This window comes from Rhinoderma darwinii, unplaced genomic scaffold, assembly GCF_050947455.1.
Source record: "Rhinoderma darwinii isolate aRhiDar2 unplaced genomic scaffold, aRhiDar2.hap1 Scaffold_500, whole genome shotgun sequence".
NCBI lineage: Eukaryota > Metazoa > Chordata > Amphibia > Anura > Rhinodermatidae > Rhinoderma > Rhinoderma darwinii.
The window spans coordinates 215,906-241,268 of record NW_027464047.1 but is presented as its reverse complement, the minus strand read 5'-3'; the positions used below and the strand labels follow the sequence as shown (position 1 = coordinate 241,268).

Here is a 25,363-nt window from a genome sequence, read left to right as displayed (position 1 = left end):
GCTAGTTGCCTCCAGGAGGCCACAAGAGGGAGACAAGGGACTGCAAAATGGAAAATAGGCATCCACCAACTTTACAGACAACTTCTCCTTGCTCCTACAACCTCCATCCTTGCACAGTTTGTTATTCTTCTAGGTAACATAGTAACAAATCCAAATTGCTGCTCTCTTTGTAGGCAAGCAAGGCTTTGTTGCAACTGCAATTCTTACTTCTTCTTGAAATGTAGGGACGACAGTACATTCCATCACATCCATCTAGTGTACACAGGTAGGTCCATTGTGGCGGGCAGGCGAGCGGGCGGGCTGCTTTATTGGCTGTTTGCTGTTCCCCTACTCCACTCCACTATTTGACTGTTGTGCTGCATCAATCAATCAATCAATCAATCAATCAATCAATCAATCAGTGGCTGGCTCAGGTGCAGCTCTTTAACTTACCTAAAAGGGAGGGCGGAGAGAAGACAAGGAAGGTGAATGAGGTGTTCCAATGTGAAATGCCGGAAACACAGAAACACAGACGACACACAACAAGAGGTGGCAATCTATTCATTAATTGCATTTAATCAATGAGCTCATTATCACTCATGCATTGTCCAACAGGTGTTGAAATAATGGGATTAAAAGGGGAGATCCCTTCAGAAAGACAGAAACAATAGCAAAGACAAAAAACACTTTTGGAATCTGCTTTTAGTCAACACATAAGGAAAGGGTGCACCGGTCCTGGAAATACTGCAATACCAGGTCAATGCGTGGAGTGGACAGAGCAAGCTCTATTTCCATCTCCCTGTTCTAAAAATCCATTTAATATATGGTCCCCAGATAGGGGACGTATCAGATATTAAACTGATAAGAACAGATACTACACTTGATCTTAGCCAAAAGGCCGAGAAGCGATAACCCGAACGGGCCGCGCGTTGCCCGAGCCTGCCCGATACTGCTGTTCAGCCCTTGCAGCGATTCAGCCTACTTCTAGGCAATTCCATGGGGCCCTGCAGGCTCACACACTCACAGCTACACGGGAGGTGAATAAAGGCCGGAGAGGAAGCCAGACAGGATTTGCTTCTTTTGCTTGCACCACAATGCAGTGCTGAAAGAGGAGGAATCTACATAAAAACGCCTTCCTGGCAACGCCCAAATGCCCTGCTGCCATGCAGATAAACACTGGCAGCGGCAGCAAGTGCATGCCCACAGCCACCCCTTGTTCCTTCACACCTTGTATCAGCTGTAATCCAGTCCAGTCCAGTGCTGCCTGCTGAGCAGCACTGACCAACACTGCCTGGGCCCAGGCTTTTATCTCTGAGGCCCCATTATGATGTCAGAAAGCTGGCTCTGGAATCCTGAGGGCTCCACTATGACACGTGCAAAGTTCCGTCTGAACTTTATATAAGACGGTGAGGCTCAGTCAGTCACTCAGTGTTGCCTGAGAGGGCAACACTGCAACAGCCGGCCGCCAGGCTGTCTTTTTTTTGCACAGCTAGTTGCCTCCAGGAGGCCACAAGAGGGAGACAAGGGACTGCAAAATGGAAAATAGGCATCCACCAACTTTACAGACAACTTCTCCTTGCTCCTACAACCTCCATCCTTGCACAGTTTGTTATTCTTCTAGGTAACATAGTAACAAATCCAAATTGCTGCTCTCTTTGTAGGCAAGCAAGGCTTTGTTGCAACTGCAATTCTTACTTCTTCTTGAAATGTAGGGACGACAGTACATTCCATCACATCCATCTAGTGTACACAGGTAGGTCCATTGTGGCGGGCAGGCGAGCGGGCGGGCTGCTTTATTGGCTGTTTGCTGTTCCCCTACTCCACTCCACTATTTGACTGTTGTGCTGCATCAATCAATCAATCAATCAATCAATCAATCAATCAATCAATCAATCAATCAATCAGTGGCTGGCTCAGGTGCAGCTCTTTAACTTACCTAAAAGGGAGGGCGGAGAGAAGACAAGGAAGGTGAATGAGGTGTTCCAATGTGAAATGCCGGAAACACAGAAACACAGACGACACACAACAAGAGGTGGCAATCTATTCATTAATTGCATTTAATCAATGAGCTCATTATCACTCATGCATTGTCCAACAGGTGTTGAAATAATGGGATTAAAAGGGGAGATCCCTTCAGAAAGACAGAAACAATAGCAAAGACAAAAAACACTTTTGGAATCTGCTTTTAGTCAACACATAAGGAAAGGGTGCACCGGTCCTGGAAATACTGCAATACCAGGTCAATGCGTGGAGTGGACAGAGCAAGCTCTATTTCCATCTCCCTGTTCTAAAAATCCATTTAATATATGGTCCCCAGATAGGGGACGTATCAGATATTAAACTGATAAGAACAGATACTACACTTGATCTTAGCCAAAAGGCCGAGAAGCGATAACCCGAACGGGCCGCGCGTTGCCCGAGCCTGCCCGATACTGCTGTTCAGCCCTTGCAGCGATTCAGCCTACTTCTAGGCAATTCCATGGGGCCCTGCAGGCTCACACACTCACAGCTAGAAGCCAGACAGGATTTGCTTCTTTTGCTTGCACCACAATGCAGTGCTGAAAGAGGAGGAATCTACATAAAAACGCCTTCCTGGCAACGCCCAAATGCCCTGCTGCCATGCAGATAAACACTGGCAGCGGCAGCAAGTGCATGCCCACAGCCACCCCTTGTTCCTTCACACCTTGTATCAGCTGTAATCCAGTCCAGTCCAGTGCTGCCTGCTGAGCAGCACTGACCAACACTGCCTGGGCCCAGGCTTTTATCTCTGAGGCCCCATTATGATGTCAGAAAGCTGGCTCTGGAATCCTGAGGGCTCCACTATGACACGTGCAAAGTTCCGTCTGAACTTTATATAAGACGGTGAGGCTCAGTCAGTCACTCAGTGTTGCCTGAGAGGGCAACACTGCAACAGCCGGCCGCCAGGCTGTCTTTTTTTTGCACAGCTAGTTGCCTCCAGGAGGCCACAAGAGGGAGACAAGGGACTGCAAAATGGAAAATAGGCATCCACCAACTTTACAGACAACTTCTCCTTGCTCCTACAACCTCCATCCTTGCACAGTTTGTTATTCTTCTAGGTAACATAGTAACAAATCCAAATTGCTGCTCTCTTTGTAGGCAAGCAAGGCTTTGTTGCAACTGCAATTCTTACTTCTTCTTGAAATGTAGGGACGACAGTACATTCCATCACATCCATCTAGTGTACACAGGTAGGTCCATTGTGGCGGGCAGGCGAGCGGGCGGGCTGCTTTATTGGCTGTTTGCTGTTCCCCTACTCCACTCCACTATTTGACTGTTGTGCTGCATCAATCAATCAATCAATCAATCAATCAATCAATCAATCAATCAAGTGGCTGGCTCAGGTGCAGCTCTTTAACTTACCTAAAAGGGAGGGCGGAGAGAAGACAAGGAAGGTGAATGAGGTGTTCCAATGTGAAATGCCGGAAACACAGAAACACAGACGACACACAACAAGAGGTGGCAATCTATTCATTAATTGCATTTAATCAATGAGCTCATTATCACTCATGCATTGTCCAACAGGTGTTGAAATAATGGGATTAAAAGGGGAGATCCCTTCAGAAAGACAGAAACAATAGCAAAGACAAAAAACACTTTTGGAATCTGCTTTTAGTCAACACATAAGGAAAGGGTGCACCGGTCCTGGAAATACTGCAATACCAGGTCAATGCGTGGAGTGGACAGAGCAAGCTCTATTTCCATCTCCCTGTTCTAAAAATCCATTTAATATATGGTCCCCAGATAGGGGACGTATCAGATATTAAACTGATAAGAACAGATACTACACTTGATCTTAGCCAAAAGGCCGAGAAGCGATAACCCGAACGGGCCGCGCGTTGCCCGAGCCTGCCCGATACTGCTGTTCAGCCCTTGCAGCGATTCAGCCTACTTCTAGGCAATTCCATGGGGCCCTGCAGGCTCACACACTCACAGCTACACGGGAGGTGAATAAAGGCCGGAGAGGAAGCCAGACAGGATTTGCTTCTTTTGCTTGCACCACAATGCAGTGCTGAAAGAGGAGGAATCTACATAAAAACGCCTTCCTGGCAACGCCCAAATGCCCTGCTGCCATGCAGATAAACACTGGCAGCGGCAGCAAGTGCATGCCCACAGCCACCCCTTGTTCCTTCACACCTTGTATCAGCTGTAATCCAGTCCAGTCCAGTGCTGCCTGCTGAGCAGCACTGACCAACACTGCCTGGGCCCAGGCTTTTATCTCTGAGGCCCCATTATGATGTCAGAAAGCTGGCTCTGGAATCCTGAGGGCTCCACTATGACACGTGCAAAGTTCCGTCTGAACTTTATATAAGACGGTGAGGCTCAGTCAGTCACTCAGTGTTGCCTGAGAGGGCAACACTGCAACAGCCGGCCGCCAGGCTGTCTTTTTTTTGCACAGCTAGTTGCCTCCAGGAGGCCACAAGAGGGAGACAAGGGACTGCAAAATGGAAAATAGGCATCCACCAACTTTACAGACAACTTCTCCTTGCTCCTACAACCTCCATCCTTGCACAGTTTGTTATTCTTCTAGGTAACATAGTAACAAATCCAAATTGCTGCTCTCTTTGTAGGCAAGCAAGGCTTTGTTGCAACTGCAATTCTTACTTCTTCTTGAAATGTAGGGACGACAGTACATTCCATCACATCCATCTAGTGTACACAGGTAGGTCCATTGTGGCGGGCAGGCGAGCGGGCGGGCTGCTTTATTGGCTGTTTGCTGTTCCCCTACTCCACTCCACTATTTGACTGTTGTGCTGCATCAATCAATCAATCAATCAATCAATCAATCAATCAATCAATCAATCAATCAATCAATCAGTGGCTGGCTCAGGTGCAGCTCTTTAACTTACCTAAAAGGGAGGGCGGAGAGAAGACAAGGAAGGTGAATGAGGTGTTCCAATGTGAAATGCCGGAAACACAGAAACACAGACGACACACAACAAGAGGTGGCAATCTATTCATTAATTGCATTTAATCAATGAGCTCATTATCACTCATGCATTGTCCAACAGGTGTTGAAATAATGGGATTAAAAGGGGAGATCCCTTCAGAAAGACAGAAACAATAGCAAAGACAAAAAACACTTTTGGAATCTGCTTTTAGTCAACACATAAGGAAAGGGTGCACCGGTCCTGGAAATACTGCAATACCAGGTCAATGCGTGGAGTGGACAGAGCAAGCTCTATTTCCATCTCCCTGTTCTAAAAATCCATTTAATATATGGTCCCCAGATAGGGGACGTATCAGATATTAAACTGATAAGAACAGATACTACACTTGATCTTAGCCAAAAGGCCGAGAAGCGATAACCCGAACGGGCCGCGCGTTGCCCGAGCCTGCCCGATACTGCTGTTCAGCCCTTGCAGCGATTCAGCCTACTTCTAGGCAATTCCATGGGGCCCTGCAGGCTCACACACTCACAGCTACACGGGAGGTGAATAAAGGCCGGAGAGGAAGCCAGACAGGATTTGCTTCTTTTGCTTGCACCACAATGCAGTGCTGAAAGAGGAGGAATCTACATAAAAACGCCTTCCTGGCAACGCCCAAATGCCCTGCTGCCATGCAGATAAACACTGGCAGCGGCAGCAAGTGCATGCCCACAGCCACCCCTTGTTCCTTCACACCTTGTATCAGCTGTAATCCAGTCCAGTCCAGTGCTGCCTGCTGAGCAGCACTGACCAACACTGCCTGGGCCCAGGCTTTTATCTCTGAGGCCCCATTATGATGTCAGAAAGCTGGCTCTGGAATCCTGAGGGCTCCACTATGACACGTGCAAAGTTCCGTCTGAACTTTATATAAGACGGTGAGGCTCAGTCAGTCACTCAGTGTTGCCTGAGAGGGCAACACTGCAACAGCCGGCCGCCAGGCTGTCTTTTTTTTGCACAGCTAGTTGCCTCCAGGAGGCCACAAGAGGGAGACAAGGGACTGCAAAATGGAAAATAGGCATCCACCAACTTTACAGACAACTTCTCCTTGCTCCTACAACCTCCATCCTTGCACAGTTTGTTATTCTTCTAGGTAACATAGTAACAAATCCAAATTGCTGCTCTCTTTGTAGGCAAGCAAGGCTTTGTTGCAACTGCAATTCTTACTTCTTCTTGAAATGTAGGGACGACAGTACATTCCATCACATCCATCTAGTGTACACAGGTAGGTCCATTGTGGCGGGCAGGCGAGCGGGCGGGCTGCTTTATTGGCTGTTTGCTGTTCCCCTACTCCACTCCACTATTTGACTGTTGTGCTGCATCAATCAATCAATCAATCAATCAATCAATCAATCAATCAATCAATCAATCAATCAGTGGCTGGCTCAGGTGCAGCTCTTTAACTTACCTAAAAGGGAGGGCGGAGAGAAGACAAGGAAGGTGAATGAGGTGTTCCAATGTGAAATGCCGGAAACACAGAAACACAGACGACACACAACAAGAGGTGGCAATCTATTCATTAATTGCATTTAATCAATGAGCTCATTATCACTCATGCATTGTCCAACAGGTGTTGAAATAATGGGATTAAAAGGGGAGATCCCTTCAGAAAGACAGAAACAATAGCAAAGACAAAAAACACTTTTGGAATCTGCTTTTAGTCAACACATAAGGAAATACTGCAATACCAGGTCAATGCGTGGAGTGGACAGAGCAAGCTCTATTTCCATCTCCCTGTTCTAAAAATCCATTTAATATATGGTCCCCAGATAGGGGACGTATCAGATATTAAACTGATAAGAACAGATACTACACTTGATCTTAGCCAAAAGGCCGAGAAGCGATAACCCGAACGGGCCGCGCGTTGCCCGAGCCTGCCCGATACTGCTGTTCAGCCCTTGCAGCGATTCAGCCTACTTCTAGGCAATTCCATGGGGCCCTGCAGGCTCACACACTCACAGCTACACGGGAGGTGAATAAAGGCCGGAGAGGAAGCCAGACAGGATTTGCTTCTTTTGCTTGCACCACAATGCAGTGCTGAAAGAGGAGGAATCTACATAAAAACGCCTTCCTGGCAACGCCCAAATGCCCTGCTGCCATGCAGATAAACACTGGCAGCGGCAGCAAGTGCATGCCCACAGCCACCCCTTGTTCCTTCACACCTTGTATCAGCTGTAATCCAGTCCAGTCCAGTGCTGCCTGCTGAGCAGCACTGACCAACACTGCCTGGGCCCAGGCTTTTATCTCTGAGGCCCCATTATGATGTCAGAAAGCTGGCTCTGGAATCCTGAGGGCTCCACTATGACACGTGCAAAGTTCCGTCTGAACTTTATATAAGACGGTGAGGCTCAGTCAGTCACTCAGTGTTGCCTGAGAGGGCAACACTGCAACAGCCGGCCGCCAGGCTGTCTTTTTTTTGCACAGCTAGTTGCCTCCAGGAGGCCACAAGAGGGAGACAAGGGACTGCAAAATGGAAAATAGGCATCCACCAACTTTACAGACAACTTCTCCTTGCTCCTACAACCTCCATCCTTGCACAGTTTGTTATTCTTCTAGGTAACATAGTAACAAATCCAAATTGCTGCTCTCTTTGTAGGCAAGCAAGGCTTTGTTGCAACTGCAATTCTTACTTCTTCTTGAAATGTAGGGACGACAGTACATTCCATCACATCCATCTAGTGTACACAGGTAGGTCCATTGTGGCGGGCAGGCGAGCGGGCGGGCTGCTTTATTGGCTGTTTGCTGTTCCCCTACTCCACTCCACTATTTGACTGTTGTGCTGCATCAATCAATCAATCAATCAATCAATCAATCAATCAATCAATCAATCAATCAATCAATCAATCAGTGGCTGGCTCAGGTGCAGCTCTTTAACTTACCTAAAAGGGAGGGCGGAGAGAAGACAAGGAAGGTGAATGAGGTGTTCCAATGTGAAATGCCGGAAACACAGAAACACAGACGACACACAACAAGAGGTGGCAATCTATTCATTAATTGCATTTAATCAATGAGCTCATTATCACTCATGCATTGTCCAACAGGTGTTGAAATAATGGGATTAAAAGGGGAGATCCCTTCAGAAAGACAGAAACAATAGCAAAGACAAAAAACACTTTTGGAATCTGCTTTTAGTCAACACATAAGGAAAGGGTGCACCGGTCCTGGAAATACTGCAATACCAGGTCAATGCGTGGAGTGGACAGAGCAAGCTCTATTTCCATCTCCCTGTTCTAAAAATCCATTTAATATATGGTCCCCAGATAGGGGACGTATCAGATATTAAACTGATAAGAACAGATACTACACTTGATCTTAGCCAAAAGGCCGAGAAGCGATAACCCGAACGGGCCGCGCGTTGCCCGAGCCTGCCCGATACTGCTGTTCAGCCCTTGCAGCGATTCAGCCTACTTCTAGGCAATTCCATGGGGCCCTGCAGGCTCACACACTCACAGCTACACGGGAGGTGAATAAAGGCCGGAGAGGAAGCCAGACAGGATTTGCTTCTTTTGCTTGCACCACAATGCAGTGCTGAAAGAGGAGGAATCTACATAAAAACGCCTTCCTGGCAACGCCCAAATGCCCTGCTGCCATGCAGATAAACACTGGCAGCGGCAGCAAGTGCATGCCCACAGCCACCCCTTGTTCCTTCACACCTTGTATCAGCTGTAATCCAGTCCAGTCCAGTGCTGCCTGCTGAGCAGCACTGACCAACACTGCCTGGGCCCAGGCTTTTATCTCTGAGGCCCCATTATGATGTCAGAAAGCTGGCTCTGGAATCCTGAGGGCTCCACTATGACACGTGCAAAGTTCCGTCTGAACTTTATATAAGACGGTGAGGCTCAGTCAGTCACTCAGTGTTGCCTGAGAGGGCAACACTGCAACAGCCGGCCGCCAGGCTGTCTTTTTTTTGCACAGCTAGTTGCCTCCAGGAGGCCACAAGAGGGAGACAAGGGACTGCAAAATGGAAAATAGGCATCCACCAACTTTACAGACAACTTCTCCTTGCTCCTACAACCTCCATCCTTGCACAGTTTGTTATTCTTCTAGGTAACATAGTAACAAATCCAAATTGCTGCTCTCTTTGTAGGCAAGCAAGGCTTTGTTGCAACTGCAATTCTTACTTCTTCTTGAAATGTAGGGACGACAGTACATTCCATCACATCCATCTAGTGTACACAGGTAGGTCCATTGTGGCGGGCAGGCGAGCGGGCGGGCTGCTTTATTGGCTGTTTGCTGTTCCCCTACTCCACTCCACTATTTGACTGTTGTGCTGCATCAATCAATCAATCAATCAATCAATCAATCAATCAATCAATCAATCAATCAATCAATCAGTGGCTGGCTCAGGTGCAGCTCTTTAACTTACCTAAAAGGGAGGGCGGAGAGAAGACAAGGAAGGTGAATGAGGTGTTCCAATGTGAAATGCCGGAAACACAGAAACACAGACGACACACAACAAGAGGTGGCAATCTATTCATTAATTGCATTTAATCAATGAGCTCATTATCACTCATGCATTGTCCAACAGGTGTTGAAATAATGGGATTAAAAGGGGAGATCCCTTCAGAAAGACAGAAACAATAGCAAAGACAAAAAACACTTTTGGAATCTGCTTTTAGTCAACACATAAGGAAAGGGTGCACCGGTCCTGGAAATACTGCAATACCAGGTCAATGCGTGGAGTGGACAGAGCAAGCTCTATTTCCATCTCCCTGTTCTAAAAATCCATTTAATATATGGTCCCCAGATAGGGGACGTATCAGATATTAAACTGATAAGAACAGATACTACACTTGATCTTAGCCAAAAGGCCGAGAAGCGATAACCCGAACGGGCCGCGCGTTGCCCGAGCCTGCCCGATACTGCTGTTCAGCCCTTGCAGCGATTCAGCCTACTTCTAGGCAATTCCATGGGGCCCTGCAGGCTCACACACTCACAGCTACACGGGAGGTGAATAAAGGCCGGAGAGGAAGCCAGACAGGATTTGCTTCTTTTGCTTGCACCACAATGCAGTGCTGAAAGAGGAGGAATCTACATAAAAACGCCTTCCTGGCAACGCCCAAATGCCCTGCTGCCATGCAGATAAACACTGGCAGCGGCAGCAAGTGCATGCCCACAGCCACCCCTTGTTCCTTCACACCTTGTATCAGCTGTAATCCAGTCCAGTCCAGTGCTGCCTGCTGAGCAGCACTGACCAACACTGCCTGGGCCCAGGCTTTTATCTCTGAGGCCCCATTATGATGTCAGAAAGCTGGCTCTGGAATCCTGAGGGCTCCACTATGACACGTGCAAAGTTCCGTCTGAACTTTATATAAGACGGTGAGGCTCAGTCAGTCACTCAGTGTTGCCTGAGAGGGCAACACTGCAACAGCCGGCCGCCAGGCTGTCTTTTTTTTGCACAGCTAGTTGCCTCCAGGAGGCCACAAGAGGGAGACAAGGGACTGCAAAATGGAAAATAGGCATCCACCAACTTTACAGACAACTTCTCCTTGCTCCTACAACCTCCATCCTTGCACAGTTTGTTATTCTTCTAGGTAACATAGTAACAAATCCAAATTGCTGCTCTCTTTGTAGGCAAGCAAGGCTTTGTTGCAACTGCAATTCTTACTTCTTCTTGAAATGTAGGGACGACAGTACATTCCATCACATCCATCTAGTGTACACAGGTAGGTCCATTGTGGCGGGCAGGCGAGCGGGCGGGCTGCTTTATTGGCTGTTTGCTGTTCCCCTACTCCACTCCACTATTTGACTGTTGTGCTGCATCAATCAATCAATCAATCAATCAATCAATCAATCAATCAATCAATCAATCAGTGGCTGGCTCAGGTGCAGCTCTTTAACTTACCTAAAAGGGAGGGCGGAGAGAAGACAAGGAAGGTGAATGAGGTGTTCCAATGTGAAATGCCGGAAACACAGAAACACAGACGACACACAACAAGAGGTGGCAATCTATTCATTAATTGCATTTAATCAATGAGCTCATTATCACTCATGCATTGTCCAACAGGTGTTGAAATAATGGGATTAAAAGGGGAGATCCCTTCAGAAAGACAGAAACAATAGCAAAGACAAAAAACACTTTTGGAATCTGCTTTTAGTCAACACATAAGGAAATACTGCAATACCAGGTCAATGCGTGGAGTGGACAGAGCAAGCTCTATTTCCATCTCCCTGTTCTAAAAATCCATTTAATATATGGTCCCCAGATAGGGGACGTATCAGATATTAAACTGATAAGAACAGATACTACACTTGATCTTAGCCAAAAGGCCGAGAAGCGATAACCCGAACGGGCCGCGCGTTGCCCGAGCCTGCCCGATACTGCTGTTCAGCCCTTGCAGCGATTCAGCCTACTTCTAGGCAATTCCATGGGGCCCTGCAGGCTCACACACTCACAGCTACACGGGAGGTGAATAAAGGCCGGAGAGGAAGCCAGACAGGATTTGCTTCTTTTGCTTGCACCACAATGCAGTGCTGAAAGAGGAGGAATCTACATAAAAACGCCTTCCTGGCAACGCCCAAATGCCCTGCTGCCATGCAGATAAACACTGGCAGCGGCAGCAAGTGCATGCCCACAGCCACCCCTTGTTCCTTCACACCTTGTATCAGCTGTAATCCAGTCCAGTCCAGTGCTGCCTGCTGAGCAGCACTGACCAACACTGCCTGGGCCCAGGCTTTTATCTCTGAGGCCCCATTATGATGTCAGAAAGCTGGCTCTGGAATCCTGAGGGCTCCACTATGACACGTGCAAAGTTCCGTCTGAACTTTATATAAGACGGTGAGGCTCAGTCAGTCACTCAGTGTTGCCTGAGAGGGCAACACTGCAACAGCCGGCCGCCAGGCTGTCTTTTTTTTGCACAGCTAGTTGCCTCCAGGAGGCCACAAGAGGGAGACAAGGGACTGCAAAATGGAAAATAGGCATCCACCAACTTTACAGACAACTTCTCCTTGCTCCTACAACCTCCATCCTTGCACAGTTTGTTATTCTTCTAGGTAACATAGTAACAAATCCAAATTGCTGCTCTCTTTGTAGGCAAGCAAGGCTTTGTTGCAACTGCAATTCTTACTTCTTCTTGAAATGTAGGGACGACAGTACATTCCATCACATCCATCTAGTGTACACAGGTAGGTCCATTGTGGCGGGCAGGCGAGCGGGCGGGCTGCTTTATTGGCTGTTTGCTGTTCCCCTACTCCACTCCACTATTTGACTGTTGTGCTGCATCAATCAATCAATCAATCAATCAATCAATCAATCAATCAATCAATCAATCAATCAGTGGCTGGCTCAGGTGCAGCTCTTTAACTTACCTAAAAGGGAGGGCGGAGAGAAGACAAGGAAGGTGAATGAGGTGTTCCAATGTGAAATGCCGGAAACACAGAAACACAGACGACACACAACAAGAGGTGGCAATCTATTCATTAATTGCATTTAATCAATGAGCTCATTATCACTCATGCATTGTCCAACAGGTGTTGAAATAATGGGATTAAAAGGGGAGATCCCTTCAGAAAGACAGAAACAATAGCAAAGACAAAAAACACTTTTGGAATCTGCTTTTAGTCAACACATAAGGAAAGGGTGCACCGGTCCTGGAAATACTGCAATACCAGGTCAATGCGTGGAGTGGACAGAGCAAGCTCTAGTTCCATCTCCCCGTTCTAAAAATCCATTTAATATATGGTCCCCAGATAGGGGACGTATCAGATATTAAACTGATAAGAACAGATACTACACTTGATCTTAGCCAAAAGGCCGAGAAGCGATAACCCGAACGGGCCGCGCGTTGCCCGAGCCTGCCCGATACTGCTGTTCAGCCCTTGCAGCGATTCAGCCTACTTCTAGGCAATTCCATGGGGCCCTGCAGGCTCACACACTCACAGCTACACGGGAGGTGAATAAAGGCCGGAGAGGAAGCCAGACAGGATTTGCTTCTTTTGCTTGCACCACAATGCAGTGCTGAAAGAGGAGGAATCTACATAAAAACGCCTTCCTGGCAACGCCCAAATGCCCTGCTGCCATGCAGATAAACACTGGCAGCGGCAGCAAGTGCATGCCCACAGCCACCCCTTGTTCCTTCACACCTTGTATCAGCTGTAATCCAGTCCAGTCCAGTGCTGCCTGCTGAGCAGCACTGACCAACACTGCCTGGGCCCAGGCTTTTATCTCTGAGGCCCCATTATGATGTCAGAAAGCTGGCTCTGGAATCCTGAGGGCTCCACTATGACACGTGCAAAGTTCCGTCTGAACTTTATATAAGACGGTGAGGCTCAGTCAGTCACTCAGTGTTGCCTGAGAGGGCAACACTGCAACAGCCGGCCGCCAGGCTGTCTTTTTTTTGCACAGCTAGTTGCCTCCAGGAGGCCACAAGAGGGAGACAAGGGACTGCAAAATGGAAAATAGGCATCCACCAACTTTACAGACAACTTCTCCTTGCTCCTACAACCTCCATCCTTGCACAGTTTGTTATTCTTCTAGGTAACATAGTAACAAATCCAAATTGCTGCTCTCTTTGTAGGCAAGCAAGGCTTTGTTGCAACTGCAATTCTTACTTCTTCTTGAAATGTAGGGACGACAGTACATTCCATCACATCCATCTAGTGTACACAGGTAGGTCCATTGTGGCGGGCAGGCGAGCGGGCGGGCTGCTTTATTGGCTGTTTGCTGTTCCCCTACTCCACTCCACTATTTGACTGTTGTGCTGCATCAATCAATCAATCAATCAATCAATCAATCAATCAATCAATCAATCAATCAATCAATCAATCAGTGGCTGGCTCAGGTGCAGCTCTTTAACTTACCTAAAAGGGAGGGCGGAGAGAAGACAAGGAAGGTGAATGAGGTGTTCCAATGTGAAATGCCGGAAACACAGAAACACAGACGACACACAACAAGAGGTGGCAATCTATTCATTAATTGCATTTAATCAATGAGCTCATTATCACTCATGCATTGTCCAACAGGTGTTGAAATAATGGGATTAAAAGGGGAGATCCCTTCAGAAAGACAGAAACAATAGCAAAGACAAAAAACACTTTTGGAATCTGCTTTTAGTCAACACATAAGGAAAGGGTGCACCGGTCCTGGAAATACTGCAATACCAGGTCAATGCGTGGAGTGGACAGAGCAAGCTCTATTTCCATCTCCCTGTTCTAAAAATCCATTTAATATATGGTCCCCAGATAGGGGACGTATCAGATATTAAACTGATAAGAACAGATACTACACTTGATCTTAGCCAAAAGGCCGAGAAGCGATAACCCGAACGGGCCGCGCGTTGCCCGAGCCTGCCCGATACTGCTGTTCAGCCCTTGCAGCGATTCAGCCTACTTCTAGGCAATTCCATGGGGCCCTGCAGGCTCACACACTCACAGCTACACGGGAGGTGAATAAAGGCCGGAGAGGAAGCCAGACAGGATTTGCTTCTTTTGCTTGCACCACAATGCAGTGCTGAAAGAGGAGGAATCTACATAAAAACGCCTTCCTGGCAACGCCCAAATGCCCTGCTGCCATGCAGATAAACACTGGCAGCGGCAGCAAGTGCATGCCCACAGCCACCCCTTGTTCCTTCACACCTTGTATCAGCTGTAATCCAGTCCAGTCCAGTGCTGCCTGCTGAGCAGCACTGACCAACACTGCCTGGGCCCAGGCTTTTATCTCTGAGGCCCCATTATGATGTCAGAAAGCTGGCTCTGGAATCCTGAGGGCTCCACTATGACACGTGCAAAGTTCCGTCTGAACTTTATATAAGACGGTGAGGCTCAGTCAGTCACTCAGTGTTGCCTGAGAGGGCAACACTGCAACAGCCGGCCGCCAGGCTGTCTTTTTTTTGCACAGCTAGTTGCCTCCAGGAGGCCACAAGAGGGAGACAAGGGACTGCAAAATGGAAAATAGGCATCCACCAACTTTACAGACAACTTCTCCTTGCTCCTACAACCTCCATCCTTGCACAGTTTGTTATTCTTCTAGGTAACATAGTAACAAATCCAAATTGCTGCTCTCTTTGTAGGCAAGCAAGGTTTTGTTGCAACTGCAATTCTTACTTCTTCTTGAAATGTAGGGACGACAGTACATTCCATCACATCCATCTAGTGTACACAGGTAGGTCCATTGTGGCGGGCAGGCGAGCGGGCGGGCTGCTTTATTGGCTGTTTGCTGTTCCCCTACTCCACTCCACTATTTGACTGTTGTGCTGCATCAATCAATCAATCAATCAATCAATCAATCAATCAATCAATCAATCAATCAATCAATCAATCAGTGGCTGGCTCAGGTGCAGCTCTTTAACTTACCTAAAAGGGAGGGCGGAGAGAAGACAAGGAAGGTGAGAAGGTGAATGAGGTGTTCCAATGTGAAATGCCGGAAACACAGAAACACAGACGACACACAACAAGAGGTGGCAATCTATTCATTAATTGCATTTAATCAATGAGCTCATTATCACTCATGCATTGTCCAACAGGTGTTGAAATAATGGGATTAAAAGGGGAGATCCCTTCAGAAAGACAGAAACAATAGCAAAGACAAAAAACACTTTTGGAATCTGCTTTTAGTCAACACATAAGGAAAGGGTGCACCGGTCCTGGAAATACTGCAATACCAGGTCAATGCGTGGAGTGGACAGAGCAAGCTCTATTTCCATCTCCCTGTTCTAAAAATCCATTTAATATATGGTCCCCAGATAGGGGACGTATCAGATATTAAACTGATAAGAACAGATACTACACTTGATCTTAGCCAAAAGGCCGAGAAGCGATAACCCGAACGGGCCGCGCGTTGCCCGAGCCTGCCCGATACTGCTGTTCAGCCCTTGCAGCGATTCAGCCTACTTCTAGGCAATTCCATGGGGCCCTGCAGGCTCACACACTCACAGCTACACGGGAGGTGAATAAAGGCCGGAGAGGAAGCCAGACAGGATTTGCTTCTTTTGCTTGCACCACAATGCAGTGCTGAAAGAGGAGGAATCTACATAAAAACGCCTTCCTGGCAACGCCCAAATGCCCTGCTGCCATGCAGATAAACACTGGCAGCGGCAGCAAGTGCATGCCCACAGCCACCCCTTGTTCCTTCACACCTTGTATCAGCTGTAATCCAGTCCAGTCCAGTGCTGCCTGCTGAGCAGCACTGACCAACACTGCCTGGGCCCAGGCTTTTATCTCTGAGGCCCCATTATGATGTCAGAAAGCTGGCTCTGGAATCCTGAGGGCTCCACTATGACACGTGCAAAGTTCCGTCTGAACTTTATATAAGACGGTGAGGCTCAGTCAGTCACTCAGTGTTGCCTGAGAGGGCAACACTGCAACAGCCGGCCGCCAGGCTGTCTTTTTTTTGCACAGCTAGTTGCCTCCAGGAGGCCACAAGAGGGAGACAAGGGACTGCAAAATGGAAAATAGGCATCCACCAACTTTACAGACAACTTCTCCTTGCTCCTACAACCTCCATCCTTGCACAGTTTGTTATTCTTCTAGGTAACATAGTAACAAATCCAAATTGCTGCTCTCTTTGTAGGCAAGCAAGGCTTTGTTGCAACTGCAATTCTTACTTCTTCTTGAAATGTAGGGACGACAGTACATTCCATCACATCCATCTAGTGTACACAGGTAGGTCCATTGTGGCGGGCAGGCGAGCGGGCGGGCTGCTTTATTGGCTGTTTGCTGTTCCCCTACTCCACTCCACTATTTGACTGTTGTGCTGCATCAATCAATCAATCAATCAATCAATCAATCAATCAATCAATCAATCAATCAATCAGTGGCTGGCTCAGGTGCAGCTCTTTAACTTACCTAAAAGGGAGGGCGGAGAGAAGACAAGGAAGGTGAATGAGGTGTTCCAATGTGAAATGCCGGAAACACAGAAACACAGACGACACACAACAAGAGGTGGCAATCTATTCATTAATTGCATTTAATCAATGAGCTCATTATCACTCATGCATTGTCCAACAGGTGTTGAAATAATGGGATTAAAAGGGGAGATCCCTTCAGAAAGACAGAAACAATAGCAAAGACAAAAAACACTTTTGGAATCTGCTTTTAGTCAACACATAAGGAAAGGGTGCACCGGTCCTGGAAATACTGCAATACCAGGTCAATGCGTGGAGTGGACAGAGCAAGCTCTAGTTCCATCTCCCCGTTCTAAAAATCCATTTAATATATGGTCCCCAGATAGGGGACGTATCAGATATTAAACTGATAAGAACAGATACTACACTTGATCTTAGCCAAAAGGCCGAGAAGCGATAACCCGAACGGGCCGCGCGTTGCCCGAGCCTGCCCGATACTGCTGTTCAGCCCTTGCAGCGATTCAGCCTACTTCTAGGCAATTCCATGGGGCCCTGCAGGCTCACACACTCACAGCTAGAAGCCAGACAGGATTTGCTTCTTTTGCTTGCACCACAATGCAGTGCTGAAAGAGGAGGAATCTACATAAAAACGCCTTCCTGGCAACGCCCAAATGCCCTGCTGCCATGCAGATAAACACTGGCAGCGGCAGCAAGTGCATGCCCACAGCCACCCCTTGTTCCTTCACACCTTGTATCAGCTGTAATCCAGTCCAGTCCAGTGCTGCCTGCTGAGCAGCACTGACCAACACTGCCTGGGCCCAGGCTTTTATCTCTGAGGCCCCATTATGATGTCAGAAAGCTGGCTCTGGAATCCTGAGGGCTCCACTATGACACGTGCAAAGTTCCGTCTGAACTTTATATAAGACGGTGAGGCTCAGTCAGTCACTCAGTGTTGCCTGAGAGGGCAACACTGCAACAGCCGGCCGCCAGGCTGTCTTTTTTTTGCACAGCTAGTTGCCTCCAGGAGGCCACAAGAGGGAGACAAGGGACTGCAAAATGGAAAATAGGCATCCACCAACTTTACAGACAACTTCTCCTTGCTCCTACAACCTCCATCCTTGCACAGTTTGTTATTCTTCTAGGTAACATAGTAACAAATCCAAATTGCTGCTCTCTTTGTAGGCAAGCAAGGCTTTGTTGCAACTGCAATTCTTACTTCTTCTTGAAATGTAGGGACGACAGTACATTCCATCACATCCATCTAGTGTACACAGGTAGGTCCATTGTGGCGGGCAGGCGAGCGGGCGGGCTGCTTTATTGGCTGTTTGCTGTTCCCCTACTCCACTCCACTATTTGACTGTTGTGCTGCATCAATCAATCAATCAATCAATCAATCAATCAATCAATCAATCAATCAATCAATCAGTGGCTGGCTCAGGTGCAGCTCTTTAACTTACCTAAAAGGGAGGGCGGAGAGAAGACAAGGAAGGTGAATGAGGTGTTCCAATGTGAAATGCCGGAAACACAGAAACACAGACGACACACAACAAGAGGTGGCAATCTATTCATTAATTGCATTTAATCAATGAGCTCATTATCACTCATGCATTGTCCAACAGGTGTTGAAATAATGGGATTAAAAGGGGAGATCCCTTCAGAAAGACAGAAACAATAGCAAAGACAAAAAACACTTTTGGAATCTGCTTTTAGTCAACACATAAGGAAAGGGTGCACCGGTCCTGGAAATACTGCAATACCAGGTCAATGCGTGGAGTGGACAGAGCAAGCTCTATTTCCATCTCCCTGTTCTAAAAATCCATTTAATATATGGTCCCCAGATAGGGGACGTATCAGATATTAAACTGATAAGAACAGATACTACACTTGATCTTAGCCAAAAGGCCGAGAAGCGATAACCCGAACGGGCCGCGCGTTGCCCGAGCCTGCCCGATACTGCTGTTCAGCCCTTGCAGCGATTCAGCCTACTTCTAGGCAATTCCATGGGGCCCTGCAGGCTCACACACTCACAGCTAGAAGCCAGACAGGATTTGCTTCTTTTGCTTGCACCACAATGCAGTGCTGAAAGAGGAGGAATCTACATAAAAACGCCTTCCTGGCAACGCCCAAATGCCCTGCTGCCATGCAGATAAACACTGGCAGCGGCAGCAAGTGCATGCCCACAGCCACCCCTTGTTCCTTCACACCTTGTATCAGCTGTAATCCAGTCCAGTCCAGTGCTGCCTGCTGAGCAGCACTGACCAACACTGCCTGGGCCCAGGCTTTTATCTCTGAGGCCCCATTATGATGTCAGAAAGCTGGCTCTGGAATCCTGAGGGCTCCACTATGACACGTGCAAAGTTCCGTCTGAACTTTATATAAGACGGTGAGGCTCAGTCAGTCACTCAGTGTTGCCTGAGAGGGCAACACTGCAACAGCCGGCCGCCAGGCTGTCTTTTTTTTGCACAGCTAGTTGCCTCCAGGAGGCCACAAGAGGGAGACAAGGGACTGCAAAATGGAAAATAGGCATCCACCAACTTTACAGACAACTTCTCCTTGCTCCTACAACCTCCATCCTTGCACAGTTTGTTATTCTTCTAGGTAACATAGTAACAAATCCAAATTGCTGCTCTCTTTGTAGGCAAGCAAGGCTTTGTTGCAACTGCAATTCTTACTTCTTCTTGAAATGTAGGGACGACAGTACATTCCATCACATCCATCTAGTGTACACAGGTAGGTCCATTGTGGCGGGCAGGCGAGCGGGCGGGCTGCTTTATTGGCTGTTTGCTGTTCCCCTACTCCACTCCACTATTTGACTGTTGTGCTGCATCAATCAATCAATCAATCAATCAATCAATCAATCAATCAATCAATCAATCAGTGGCTGGCTCAGGTGCAGCTCTTTAACTTACCTAAAAGGGAGGGCGGAGAGAAGACAAGGAAGGTGAATGAGGTGTTCCAATGTGAAATGCCGGAAACACAGAAACACAGACGACACACAACAAGAGGTGGCAATCTATTCATTAATTGCATTTAATCAATGAGCTCATTATCACTCATGCATTGTCCAACAGGTGTTGAAATAATGGGATTAAAAGGGGAGATCCCTTCAGAAAGACAGAAACAATAGCAAAGACAAAAAACACTTTTGGAATCTGCTTTTAGTCAACACATAAGGAAAGGGTGCACCGGTCCTGGAAATACTGCAATACCAGGTCAATGCGTGGAGTGGACAGAGCAAGCTCTATTTCCATCTCCCTGTTCTAAAAATCCATTTAATATATGGTCCCCAGATAGGGGACGTATCAGATATTAAACTGATAAGAACAGATACTACACTTGATCTTAGCCAAAAGGCCGAGAAGCGATAACCCGAACGGGCCGCGCGTTGCCCGAGCCTGCCCGATACTGCTGTTCAGCCCTTGCAGCGATTCAGCCTACTTCTAGGCAATTCCATGGGGCCCTGCAGGCTCACACACTCACAGCTACACGGGAGGTGAATAAAGGCCGGAGAGGAAGCCAGACAGGATTTGCTTCTTTTGCTTGCACCACAATGCAGTGCTGAAAGAGGAGGAATCTACATAAAAACGCCTTCCTGGCAACGCCCAAATGCCCTGCTGCCATGCAGATAAACACTGGCAGCGGCAGCAAGTGCATGCCCACAGCCACCCCTTGTTCCTTCACACCTTGTATCAGCTGTAATCCAGTCCAGTCCAGTGCTGCCTGCTGAGCAGCACTGACCAACACTGCCTGGGCCCAGGCTTTTATCTCTGAGGCCCCATTATGATGTCAGAAAGCTGGCTCTGGAATCCTGAGGGCTCCACTATGACACGTGCAAAGTTCCGTCTGAACTTTATATAAGACGGTGAGGCTCAGTCAGTCACTCAGTGTTGCCTGAGAGGGCAACACTGTAACAGCCGGCCGCCAGGCTGTCTTTTTTTTGCACAGCTAGTTGCCTCCAGGAGGCCACAAGAGGGAGACAAGGGACTGCAAAATGGAAAATAGGCATCCACCAACTTTACAGACAACTTCTCCTTGCTCCTACAACCTCCATCCTTGCACAGTTTGTTATTCTTCTAGGTAACATAGTAACAAATCCAAATTGCTGCTCTCTTTGTAGGCAAGCAAGGCTTTGTTGCAACTGCAATTCTTACTTCTTCTTGAAATGTAGGGACGACAGTACATTCCATCACATCCATCTAGTGTACACAGGTAGGTCCATTGTGGCGGGCAGGCGAGCGGGCGGGCTGCTTTATTGGCTGTTTGCTGTTCCCCTACTCCACTCCACTATTTGACTGTTGTGCTGCATCAATCAATCAATCAATCAATCAATCAATCAATCAATCAATCAATCAATCAGTGGCTGGCTCAGGTGCAGCTCTTTAACTTACCTAAAAGGGAGGGCGGAGAGAAGACAAGGAAGGTGAATGAGGTGTTCCAATGTGAAATGCCGGAAACACAGAAACACAGACGACACACAACAAGAGGTGGCAATCTATTCATTAATTGCATTTAATCAATGAGCTCATTATCACTCATGCATTGTCCAACAGGTGTTGAAATAATGGGATTAAAAGGGGAGATCCCTTCAGAAAGACAGAAACAATAGCAAAGACAAAAAACACTTTTGGAATCTGCTTTTAGTCAACACATAAGGAAAGGGTGCACCGGTCCTGGAAATACTGCAATACCAGGTCAATGCGTGGAGTGGACAGAGCAAGCTCTATTTCCATCTCCCTGTTCTAAAAATCCATTTAATATATGGTCCCCAGATAGGGGACGTATCAGATATTAAACTGATAAGAACAGATACTACACTTGATCTTAGCCAAAAGGCCGAGAAGCGATAACCCGAACGGGCCGCGCGTTGCCCGAGCCTGCCCGATACTGCTGTTCAGCCCTTGCAGCGATTCAGCCTACTTCTAGGCAATTCCATGGGGCCCTGCAGGCTCACACACTCACAGCTACACGGGAGGTGAATAAAGGCCGGAGAGGAAGCCAGACAGGATTTGCTTCTTTTGCTTGCACCACAATGCAGTGCTGAAAGAGGAGGAATCTACATAAAAACGCCTTCCTGGCAACGCCCAAATGCCCTGCTGCCATGCAGATAAACACTGGCAGCGGCAGCAAGTGCATGCCCACAGCCACCCCTTGTTCCTTCACACCTTGTATCAGCTGTAATCCAGTCCAGTCCAGTGCTGCCTGCTGAGCAGCACTGACCAACACTGCCTGGGCCCAGGCTTTTATCTCTGAGGCCCCATTATGATGTCAGAAAGCTGGCTCTGGAATCCTGAGGGCTCCACTATGACACGTGCAAAGTTCCGTCTGAACTTTATATAAGACGGTGAGGCTCAGTCAGTCACTCAGTGTTGCCTGAGAGGGCAACACTGTAACAGCCGGCCGCCAGGCTGTCTTTTTTTTGCACAGCTAGTTGCCTCCAGGAGGCCACAAGAGGGAGACAAGGGACTGCAAAATGGAAAATAGGCATCCACCAACTTTACAGACAACTTCTCCTTGCTCCTACAACCTCCATCCTTGCACAGTTTGTTATTCTTCTAGGTAACATAGTAACAAATCCAAATTGCTGCTCTCTTTGTAGGCAAGCAAGGCTTTGTTGCAACTGCAATTCTTACTTCTTCTTGAAATGTAGGGACGACAGTACATTCCATCACATCCATCTAGTGTACACAGGTAGGTCCATTGTGGCGGGCAGGCGAGCGGGCGGGCTGCTTTATTGGCTGTTTGCTGTTCCCCTACTCCACTCCACTATTTGACTGTTGTGCTGCATCAATCAATCAATCAATCAATCAATCAATCAATCAATCAATCAATCAGTGGCTGGCTCAGGTGCAGCTCTTTAACTTACCTAAAAGGGAGGGCGGAGAGAAGACAAGGAAGGTGAATGAGGTGTTCCAATGTGAAATGCCGGAAACACAGAAACACAGACGACACACAACAAGAGGTGGCAATCTATTCATTAATTGCATTTAATCAATGAGCTCATTATCACTCATGCATTGTCCAACAGGTGTTGAAATAATGGGATTAAAAGGGGAGATCCCTTCAGAAAGATAGAAACAATAGCAAAGACAAAAAACACTTTTGGAATCTGCTTTTAGTCAACACATAAGGAAAGGGTGCACCGGTCCTGGAAATACTGCAATACCAGGTCAATGCGTGGAGTGGACAGAGCAAGCTCTATTTCCATCTCCCTGTTCTAAAAATCCATTTAATATATGGTCCCCAGATAGGGGACGTATCAGATATTAAACTGATAAGAACAGATACTACACTTGATCTTAGCCAAAAGGCCGAGAAGCGATAACCCGAACGGGCCGCGCGTTGCCCGAGCCTGCCCGATACTGCTGTTCAGCCCTTGCAGCGATTCAGCCTACTTCTAGGCAATTCCATGGGGCCCTGCAGGCTCACACACTCACAGCTACACGGGAGGTGAATAAAGGCCGGAGAGGAAGCCAGACAGGATTTGCTTCTTTTGCTTGCACCACAATGCAGTGCTGAAAGAGGAGGAATCTACATAAAAACGCCTTCCTGGCAACGCCCAAATGCCCTGCTGCCATGCAGATAAACACTGGCAGCGGCAGCAAGTGCATGCCCACAGCCACCCCTTGTTCCTTCACACCTTGTATCAGCTGTAATCCAGTCCAGTCCAGTGCTGCCTGCTGAGCAGCACTGACCAACACTGCCTGGGCCCAGGCTTTTATCTCTGAGGCCCCATTATGATGTCAGAAAGCTGGCTCTGGAATCCTGAGGGCTCCACTATGACACGTGCAAAGTTCCGTCTGAACTTTATATAAGACGGTGAGGCTCAGTCAGTCACTCAGTGTTGCCTGAGAGGGCAACACTGCAACAGCCGGCCGCCAGGCTGTCTTTTTTTTGCACAGCTAGTTGCCTCCAGGAGGCCACAAGAGGGAGACAAGGGACTGCAAAATGGAAAATAGGCATCCACCAACTTTACAGACAACTTCTCCTTGCTCCTACAACCTCCATCCTTGCACAGTTTGTTATTCTTCTAGGTAACATAGTAACAAATCCAAATTGCTGCTCTCTTTGTAGGCAAGCAAGGCTTTGTTGCAACTGCAATTCTTACTTCTTCTTGAAATGTAGGGACGACAGTACATTCCATCACATCCATCTAGTGTACACAGGTAGGTCCATTGTGGCGGGCAGGCGAGCGGGCGGGCTGCTTTATTGGCTGTTTGCTGTTCCCCTACTCCACTCCACTATTTGACTGTTGTGCTGCATCAATCAATCAATCAATCAATCAATCAATCAATCAATCAATCAATCAATCAATCAATCAATCAATCAGTGGCTGGCTCAGGTGCAGCTCTTTAACTTACCTAAAAGGGAGGGCGGAGAGAAGACAAGGAAGGTGAATGAGGTGTTCCAATGTGAAATGCCGGAAACACAGAAACACAGACGACACACAACAAGAGGTGGCAATCTATTCATTAATTGCATTTAATCAATGAGCTCATTATCACTCATGCATTGTCCAACAGGTGTTGAAATAATGGGATTAAAAGGGGAGATCCCTTCAGAAAGACAGAAACAATAGCAAAGACAAAAAACACTTTTGGAATCTGCTTTTAGTCAACACATAAGGAAAGGGTGCACCGGTCCTGGAAATACTGCAATACCAGGTCAATGCGTGGAGTGGACAGAGCAAGCTCTATTTCCATCTCCCTGTTCTAAAAATCCATTTAATATATGGTCCCCAGATAGGGGACGTATCAGATATTAAACTGATAAGAACAGATACTACACTTGATCTTAGCCAAAAGGCCGAGAAGCGATAACCCGAACGGGCCGCGCGTTGCCCGAGCCTGCCCGATACTGCTGTTCAGCCCTTGCAGCGATTCAGCCTACTTCTAGGCAATTCCATGGGGCCCTGCAGGCTCACACACTCACAGCTACACGGGAGGTGAATAAAGGCCGGAGAGGAAGCCAGACAGGATTTGCTTCTTTTGCTTGCACCACAATGCAGTGCTGAAAGAGGAGGAATCTACATAAAAACGCCTTCCTGGCAACGCCCAAATGCCCTGCTGCCATGCAGATAAACACTGGCAGCGGCAGCAAGTGCATGCCCACAGCCACCCCTTGTTCCTTCACACCTTGTATCAGCTGTAATCCAGTCCAGTCCAGTGCTGCCTGCTGAGCAGCACTGACCAACACTGCCTGGGCCCAGGCTTTTATCTCTGAGGCCCCATTATGATGTCAGAAAGCTGGCTCTGGAATCCTGAGGGCTCCACTATGACACGTGCAAAGTTCCGTCTGAACTTTATATAAGACGGTGAGGCTCAGTCAGTCACTCAGTGTTGCCTGAGAGGGCAACACTGCAACAGCCGGCCGCCAGGCTGTCTTTTTTTTGCACAGCTAGTTGCCTCCAGGAGGCCACAAGAGGGAGACAAGGGACTGCAAAATGGAAAATAGGCATCCACCAACTTTACAGACAACTTCTCCTTGCTCCTACAACCTCCATCCTTGCACAGTTTGTTATTCTTCTAGGTAACATAGTAACAAATCCAAATTGCTGCTCTCTTTGTAGGCAAGCAAGGCTTTGTTGCAACTGCAATTCTTACTTCTTCTTGAAATGTAGGGACGACAGTACATTCCATCACATCCATCTAGTGTACACAGGTA

General features: G+C 47.6%; 17 non-coding genes across 17 annotated transcripts; all 17 read right to left on the bottom strand.

Moving 5' to 3' along the window:
* Positions 1-698: 698 nt before the first annotated feature.
* On the bottom strand, positions 699-889 carry LOC142720647 (U2 spliceosomal RNA). Its single transcript, XR_012873424.1, has one exon. It is a non-coding gene; the product is annotated as a U2 spliceosomal RNA (small nuclear RNA).
* A 1,292-nt stretch (positions 890-2,181) lies between these two features.
* On the bottom strand, positions 2,182-2,372 carry LOC142720645 (U2 spliceosomal RNA). Its single transcript, XR_012873422.1, has one exon. It is a non-coding gene; the product is annotated as a U2 spliceosomal RNA (small nuclear RNA).
* Positions 2,373-3,626: 1,254 nt separating this feature from the next.
* On the bottom strand, positions 3,627-3,817 carry LOC142720644 (U2 spliceosomal RNA). The gene has a single exon (XR_012873421.1). It is a non-coding gene; the product is annotated as a U2 spliceosomal RNA (small nuclear RNA).
* Positions 3,818-5,113: 1,296 nt separating this feature from the next.
* LOC142720643 (U2 spliceosomal RNA) lies at positions 5,114-5,304 on the bottom strand. Its single transcript, XR_012873420.1, has one exon. It is a non-coding gene; the product is annotated as a U2 spliceosomal RNA (small nuclear RNA).
* Positions 5,305-6,576: 1,272 nt separating this feature from the next.
* LOC142720674 (U2 spliceosomal RNA) lies at positions 6,577-6,767 on the bottom strand. Its single transcript, XR_012873449.1, has one exon. It is a non-coding gene; the product is annotated as a U2 spliceosomal RNA (small nuclear RNA).
* A 1,300-nt stretch (positions 6,768-8,067) lies between these two features.
* Positions 8,068-8,258, bottom strand: LOC142720642 (U2 spliceosomal RNA). Its single transcript, XR_012873418.1, has one exon. It is a non-coding gene; the product is annotated as a U2 spliceosomal RNA (small nuclear RNA).
* A 1,296-nt stretch (positions 8,259-9,554) lies between these two features.
* LOC142720641 (U2 spliceosomal RNA) lies at positions 9,555-9,745 on the bottom strand. The gene has a single exon (XR_012873417.1). It is a non-coding gene; the product is annotated as a U2 spliceosomal RNA (small nuclear RNA).
* Positions 9,746-11,013: 1,268 nt separating this feature from the next.
* On the bottom strand, positions 11,014-11,204 carry LOC142720673 (U2 spliceosomal RNA). Its single transcript, XR_012873448.1, has one exon. It is a non-coding gene; the product is annotated as a U2 spliceosomal RNA (small nuclear RNA).
* Positions 11,205-12,496: 1,292 nt separating this feature from the next.
* On the bottom strand, positions 12,497-12,687 carry LOC142720653 (U2 spliceosomal RNA). Its single transcript, XR_012873429.1, has one exon. It is a non-coding gene; the product is annotated as a U2 spliceosomal RNA (small nuclear RNA).
* Positions 12,688-13,987: 1,300 nt separating this feature from the next.
* On the bottom strand, positions 13,988-14,178 carry LOC142720640 (U2 spliceosomal RNA). Its single transcript, XR_012873416.1, has one exon. It is a non-coding gene; the product is annotated as a U2 spliceosomal RNA (small nuclear RNA).
* A 1,308-nt stretch (positions 14,179-15,486) lies between these two features.
* LOC142720639 (U2 spliceosomal RNA) lies at positions 15,487-15,677 on the bottom strand. The gene has a single exon (XR_012873415.1). It is a non-coding gene; the product is annotated as a U2 spliceosomal RNA (small nuclear RNA).
* Positions 15,678-16,969: 1,292 nt separating this feature from the next.
* LOC142720531 (U2 spliceosomal RNA) lies at positions 16,970-17,160 on the bottom strand. The gene has a single exon (XR_012873308.1). It is a non-coding gene; the product is annotated as a U2 spliceosomal RNA (small nuclear RNA).
* A 1,265-nt stretch (positions 17,161-18,425) lies between these two features.
* On the bottom strand, positions 18,426-18,616 carry LOC142720638 (U2 spliceosomal RNA). Its single transcript, XR_012873414.1, has one exon. It is a non-coding gene; the product is annotated as a U2 spliceosomal RNA (small nuclear RNA).
* Positions 18,617-19,877: 1,261 nt separating this feature from the next.
* LOC142720636 (U2 spliceosomal RNA) lies at positions 19,878-20,068 on the bottom strand. The gene has a single exon (XR_012873413.1). It is a non-coding gene; the product is annotated as a U2 spliceosomal RNA (small nuclear RNA).
* A 1,288-nt stretch (positions 20,069-21,356) lies between these two features.
* Positions 21,357-21,547, bottom strand: LOC142720635 (U2 spliceosomal RNA). The gene has a single exon (XR_012873412.1). It is a non-coding gene; the product is annotated as a U2 spliceosomal RNA (small nuclear RNA).
* A 1,284-nt stretch (positions 21,548-22,831) lies between these two features.
* On the bottom strand, positions 22,832-23,022 carry LOC142720633 (U2 spliceosomal RNA). Its single transcript, XR_012873410.1, has one exon. It is a non-coding gene; the product is annotated as a U2 spliceosomal RNA (small nuclear RNA).
* A 1,304-nt stretch (positions 23,023-24,326) lies between these two features.
* Positions 24,327-24,517, bottom strand: LOC142720632 (U2 spliceosomal RNA). The gene has a single exon (XR_012873409.1). It is a non-coding gene; the product is annotated as a U2 spliceosomal RNA (small nuclear RNA).
* Between the last annotated feature and the right edge of the window lie 846 nt (positions 24,518-25,363).